Source organism: Lycium ferocissimum, chromosome 10 (genome assembly GCF_029784015.1).
Source record: "Lycium ferocissimum isolate CSIRO_LF1 chromosome 10, AGI_CSIRO_Lferr_CH_V1, whole genome shotgun sequence".
Classification (NCBI taxonomy): Eukaryota; Viridiplantae; Streptophyta; class Magnoliopsida; order Solanales; family Solanaceae; genus Lycium; species Lycium ferocissimum.
This window is the reverse complement of record NC_081351.1, coordinates 15277810-15284879: the sequence shown is the minus strand read 5'-3', so window position 1 is coordinate 15284879 and position 7070 is coordinate 15277810.

Below are 7070 nucleotides of genomic sequence, written 5' to 3'. Positions count from 1 at the left end.
TGTCCTGCTCTCGTTCTTCGCTCGAGGAAGAGCGATTGTTTAATTGGTATCTAATGTAATGACTCGTTTGGTCGTTATGGCCTTTTCGATATTTTTGCCTTTTTCGAGTAGTGATTAGCTCATTTTTTACCCGAGAGAACCGTTGGCACGCTTCCTGAGGTGTCTAGATCGGGATTCGGGCAGCTTTTGTGAAATATAGGCTTAAAGTGAAAAAGGGTTGACCTAAAGTTGACTAGGTCAATGAGAACTCCGTTGGGAATTCCGAGGCCACGGGCGCATTCATAGCGTGATTTTATGTGTGCCTATATGTATGGTAAATGAGCAGATAGCCTCGGCAACTAGTTGGAAAATTGGATCAAATGGTCAAACTTAGGAAAAATTTCTGGTGTCTGGTGTTCGCTGTAGCGGCACCGCTGTAGCGGTGTGGTTGTCGCTGCAGCGACAAGTTGAATTCTGGCTTGACCGCCATAGCGGTCTAAACACCGTTGGTGCGGTACCGTAGGGGCGGCAAGATGGCCGTTGTAGGAGCATAACTGTACCAGAATACCCTTTTTATTTCATAAATCCTTAAACATTCGCATCTATTCTAAGTTCGTTCTAAGGCATAGAAGAGGAGACTTTGAAGGTAGAAAGGTGAATTTCATCCTAAGGTAAAGTTCTTAACCTCTTACTTACTTAGTTTCACCTTCTAATCGTTAATATGACCATATAGCTCATAGAATTAAAGAGGGTTTATGGGGTTTTTCTTGAAAAGGTTCTCAAAACAAATTGGCTTCCTAGATTGTGAATAAATGATGTTAATGTTGCTATTTATGCTAGATAATGATATATCTAGGCTTGTTAACCAATAATCTTCCATGCTAAAGTTGGAATTCATGAATCAAAGTTAGGGTTCTTAGACCCAAATTTGGGGGTTTTCATATGAATGATGATTTTGAGAATTAATTGGGTATTCCTATGATTATAGTAATGGGTTTTGACCTTTTGGTATTGGATTTGGTATTTTGACCATAAAACTCTCGTTTTGGCCTTGAGACCCGTTTTTCTAAATTAAAGGGTGGGATTTAACCCGAATAGAAAGTAGTCCATATGGATATCATTCTGCATGGTTTCTTACATATAATTCATATGTGATAGAGTTTGATTATGTGGAGACGCTTCGGAAGACAAGGCAAGATGTGGGTTTGTGGTGCCTATTCGGCTGCTAGGTAGGTTACGGCTTCCTTTCGGTAGACTCCGATTAGTTTCATATATTCGTGTATTAGAAGAAACGGAGAATGCATGTGTAGAAATTGGAGATTTGAGATGGAATCCTAGGATGGTATTGTTGTGTGATTTGTGTGTTCGGGCTTGTGGCCTGCAGACACCTTAGGATGTTGGTGTGCTTTCTTGAAAACTTGTGGATTTTATGTGACTTGGGAGCAGTGGATGGTACATCATTTATTTATGTCTCACGATGGAAAATTCCGTAATATGTGGTTAATTGTGTTATACCATTAATAGCGAACCTAGTTGATAAATGGAAGGATAGAATGTACCAAAGTTTGTGACTGAGTTCTAGTTCGAGTTGTGAGGAATGATTGTGAGTAGAAGATGAAATTACTTGTTCTAAGCTATTAGACTGAGTTAGGGGAAGTGGTTATAGTGTGTATCGACTTGATTAACCTGTTGTGTGTTTGGGCTAGCCACACCATTATAGTGTGGCTTGATTGTTCTGTTGTGTTGGCTTGATGCCATGAGTTGTTGATTGATGTTTGATTCTGTCTTATCATCTTGATTACGATACTGTTGGCATACCCACTATTGGTATTTGTGATTCGGTTATATTGTTGTCTTACCCACTGTTGATACATGGGATTACGGTATATTGTTCGCATACCCACTGTTGGTATTCGTGACTCGGACATATTATTGGCGTACCCGATTGTTGGTACTTGTGATATTGATCAGATTGTTGATGTTGACACATGCATTGCACGCATTCTCATCCATTCATGATACATTGTTGAGATCCTGGTCATAATGGATAAAACTCTTTTTACTTGATTGCATGGCCGATGTCCGATATTCATTCCGGAATCGTTGACTGAGTGAACTTGATACTTGATAAAACTCTTTTACTTGATTTCATCGCCGATGTCCAATGCTCATTCCGGAATCGTTGACTGACTGAAATTGATAATTGATAAAACTCTTTTACTTGAGTGACGTGAGAGTCCGATGTCCGATATTCAATTCCAGAATCGTTGATTTGCATGGCCAATGTCCGATGTTAGTTCCGGAATCTTTGAGTGTATGGATTCTGTAGGTCCCCCAGAGTGGTGCCGGTGAGAACCCCCCGTGGGCAAAGATTCGGGGTCCCGTCTGTCTGTTGGGCAAAGATCCGGGACGAGTGGCACTTAGTCTTCGCGAGTCACATTGGATTGTACTACCGAGATGTCGATATTTTCGTTCGGAGTACATGTGTACACCACATTTGCATGGCATTACATTACATTCATACAGTAATGCATTGCATTGCATTCATAAACTACTGTATTGCATTGCATTATGGCTTGATTCTGATATCTTTCGGTGTTGTACTTGTGATGTTGGATTCGGATTGATACGTTGAGACTTGGAACAAAATTGGGATTAAATGATATTTAAGCAATGATGTATACTTGTCTTGATTATCTTTGATTTTACTGGTTGGTTTTCTTGTGGATCGTTCGTAGGATCAGTTGTATGTTGGCCTCTAGAGGGATGTAGAATAAAAGATTCATAATGATGAGTTGACTTCTAGACCAATATGAAGGTATAATGACATATGAATTGGTAAGGAAAGTTGTGTAATTGTCTTGTGATTATTAGAGGGAAGATAAGGATCTAAGGATCTTGATGTTATAATGAGCAGTACTTGGGTTATGACTTGATTTAGTTACTATCATATTTATTTGTGAATTCTTTTGCTGATATGTGTTACTAACTATTGTAGGCCTATGATGCTTACTCAGTACGCGTTGATTGTACTGATACTGCTCTTGCTACACCCTTTTTGGGTGTAGAGTAGGTGATTGATGACAACATGTTCGGGGATGCGCGGTGCCTAATCTGAAGGCCTCCTCCCATTTCATTTCAGGACGGAGGTTGGGTCTTATAGTTTTATTGTAATCCATGTCTTTTAGTCACTCACGTACTAGTCTATACCAGGTCGTGGGAACTTGAAAGAATATTATTTATTCAACGGTTGTAAATACTTTCAATATTGGAGTATATTAGATAATTGATTTCCGCTGTTAATCGTACTTAGTTATTGGAATATTCAAATTGTCTTTACTTGATTTATGTGTTCTTGATTGGGGGTTCGTCTACCGAGGAGGGAAAGGTAGGTGCCCGTGCGATCCTAAATAGGTTCGTGACAAGTATGTATGTTATATGTCAGTCATGCTCCTACGGGTTGGGGGTATGACACCCTAGGCATGTCTATATGTCGTGTCTAGTAGAGTCTTGTTTATGGGTGTGTAGCGCGCCACACTTATAAGCAAGAGGCTACAGGGCATTTTGGATTGTTTCCTTTCTTTCTTGTTCTAGATCGTGCGATAGAGCTGAGTCGTAAGAAGTTCATTGCTAACCTTCATAGTTCATACATACGATGATACCTACGACTAGTAGAGGATGACTAGTACAGAATTAAAGTGGCTGCAGAAGAAAAAGGGGCCATAAGAACTCGATCTCAGCTCATGTTTATGACGGAATAAAGGTAAGGCCTCTGTTAGACCATGCGCACATTAGATATGCGAGTGTGATGGCAAAAGCTTAAGGTATGAACAATGCTTATCTGCGCTGAGAAAGGGGTCATGCCCTATCAAAAAAAAAAGAGGGAGGGGGGAGGGGGGGAGGGGTAAGGTGTTCGAAGTGAAAGCGGTAATGTGGAGAAGGCACGAGGTACTTGAAAGAGGGAGATTCGTTAGCAGCGAGGGTTCGGACGAAGCAACACAGGTGTTATGGGTTGGCTTTCAATAAGTAGTGAGAGCATAGTTAGTATGCATTTCGGCTTACGACCTATAGTCTTCAGCGAACATGGCTTTAGGAAGAAGTGGAACCTCAGGGTATAGTAACGGTTATAGTAATCCTTAGAATTGGACCGATTGTTGGGATTGGATCGTAGAACTGTAGGATATTATGAGCATGTGGGTAGTTCCTCTTTAAGAGATGCGGGGTAGAGTATAGCGTATCTAGGATGACGGTACGACAACAGTACTAATGAGTGTTTAGAAGATGCATGGGGATAGGTATTTGATCTTTGTTTATGGGATAAGTATTCACCTCGATGTAACTCATGTTCTCGGTGAAGAAAAGATATTGAGCAACTAAATGACAAGTCCGGTTAAGGAGAAGAGGAACTAGAAACAAAAGAACATCTTGTTGGTATCCTCCAGAATAAGATAGAATGGTAAGGTCAGCCAGAGGTTGGTACAATAAGTGAAGTGTTAGGAATAGATATAAGGAATGATTAAATGTAATAAGTTAGGCATGGCCGTGCGATATGACTCATTGTCAAGTAAGAGAACCGGCAAGAGGAGATAAGTGTAGGATTATAAAAAAAGGGTATAAGTCACGGGGTTATGGTTTCATTATGAAATGCGAACGGACCACTCAAGTAGGAGTTATTAGCAGACTGATTTAGCTTCCCGACTTAGGAAATACCAGTATTGGGTAGAGTTAAACTGAATGTAAGTCAGGAAATCAAGAAACTGCGGTAGCAATGAGCATTACGATATTTGCCAATGAGCAATTAGACAGCGAACGGGCGTACGATAGAAGAGTGACTTTTACAAGTTATTGAAGATGGTCACCATAAGGCACGGGTCATGACTTGGTGTTAAGCTCGCTAAGATTGAGCCCGTATTGCAAATAAATGGCACTCTCTGCGTATAGGTGATTCGGCTGCCCCCCATAAGTAAAGATTATAGTAAGTTGAGCGACAAGAACAAGACGCATGACGAATAAAACCTTACAAAGGTAGCAATGTGACGCTACGAGGATAGAATATTTAGGCATGAGGTATTTAGGAATGAGTTATTAGCCATTCTCTCAGGGGGGAGGGGGGAGGGAGATATTGCAGTAGAGCATCACAATAGAATTATAGAAATGCTTAATGACAGAGTGATGAGAGGAATTGTAGCTAAGGCTTGGTATCACATAAGGCGGTGTTAGTCTAAACTCTACAAATGTGTCGCGGATTTTAGAACGATACACGAGTGCGGACGCTAGGAAGAAGACGATAATAAACACTTAACGGAAGGTACTAACCAATAGTAAGTACAATCAAGCATTTTAGACTTAGATGATTAATATAAGGTGTAAGCAGAGACAGAAAGGAATGTTCCCAAGAGGAGTTCTTCAGAATTAATACATGGGAAATAGTTCTACCAAACCAATCGACGATTGACTTATGAAGGGTCTAGGTATAGGAAGACAAGAGGTCACAGACAAGTCATTAGGCCGTACGAAACCACATAAAGGGCTCGGGTGTATGGAGACTCAGTTTTGCAACACATAGTTGCAACCTTCAGAGGGTACCACGACAAAGGTTAGCAAATGAAGTTTGGTATAAGCACTTCAAAGTATAAAACTGTCCATTGAGTTTAAGATACCAGGAAAGCATTTAAAGCTATGTTTAATGGGAACACTATTAGCATAAGGAAAGAGGTGAAATCAACTAGAGGTGATTGTCGGAGATTCAATTCACCTAAGGTTCTACAAAGAGATTGCAGCTTAGTGTTGACAAAGAAGCCCTTCTAGATGCAATTAAGGGAAAACATTAGCTGAGAGGTAAGGAAAGAGGATTTGATCGATCCGGTCTAAGTATAGTGACCTGATTTAGATCTTATAGGCAGGTTTTCCGCGATACCAAGTATCCTCAGATTTTTGTACGCATCCAACCAGAAGCATGCGAGTAACCCACCTATCACGTCTACTGAACATAGGCCTGGGGTTAAGGATAATGTTCGATTTAGTGTAACACATCAAGTTTTCGGATATGCGGGGGCTAAGGTAAGTCGACACACCCATGTTACAAGTATCAAACAAGCACAGGAAAGAGATTGTTTTTGCATAGAGGCAGTTAAGGAAGTAAGAAATGAAATACCCGAACCATGATGTAGGGCTAACCGTGGTTGTATATGCACGCGAGGTATGGTGACACTACTTACATAGTGCTCATATGGATATCCTTATAGAAGGAATGGAATCGCGGTACAGAGGAGAGGACTCGAGTTATTAACAAATTACGATACTAGTAACTTATACCATCTGAACAAGATTAATGCAAAAGCTAACACCTTCAATCGTAGATTTATGGCTAGCCTAACATACCTGGGCCAAGGGGAAAGTTAGCCGAGAGTTGCAAGAGCTAGCCAGTTGGGAGACTCTGTCGACATTTTCGTAGAACTCTAATAAGTTGACCCTCCCCATACAACTCCACATTCGAGGATGAATGTTCCTAAGGGGGAGGATGTTACACCTCATACTACAATCAAAGCATGAAATAGGGTTTTAAAGTATGAAAAGTTCATCTTTTTATTCAATAAAGAACTTTTTAAAAGGAAACACACGTCTAAAATAAGGTTTTCAAAAGAGACATACCTTAATTAAGCCTTACGTAATTCAACAATTCACTTTTACAAGGAAGAACATCCAAAACCCTAGCTTGAGTCACTTTGAGAAAGATTACCTTGCAACCGTAGGTTTTTCATTCAAGAATCATGTTAAGAATCATGGGTTTAATGCTAGGATTGATTAATAATATTAAGGATGTTCTTACCTTAATGTTTGAAGACTTGGAGGAAAGATTTTTGTCCTTAGGGTTTATGAGAATATGAATAAGTGATAAAATTAATTGAACCCCGCTTTATATACACACTGCTGGAGGCGGGTGAAATACACCCAGAAATACGGGCAGTATTCTGTGGCCATATTTTACATTAAAAGAAACAGTGAGCAACATAGGGAGGTGGTGAAATACACCAAGAAATACGGACCGTATTTCAAAATACGAGCCGTATTCTGTGGTTGTATTTTACATT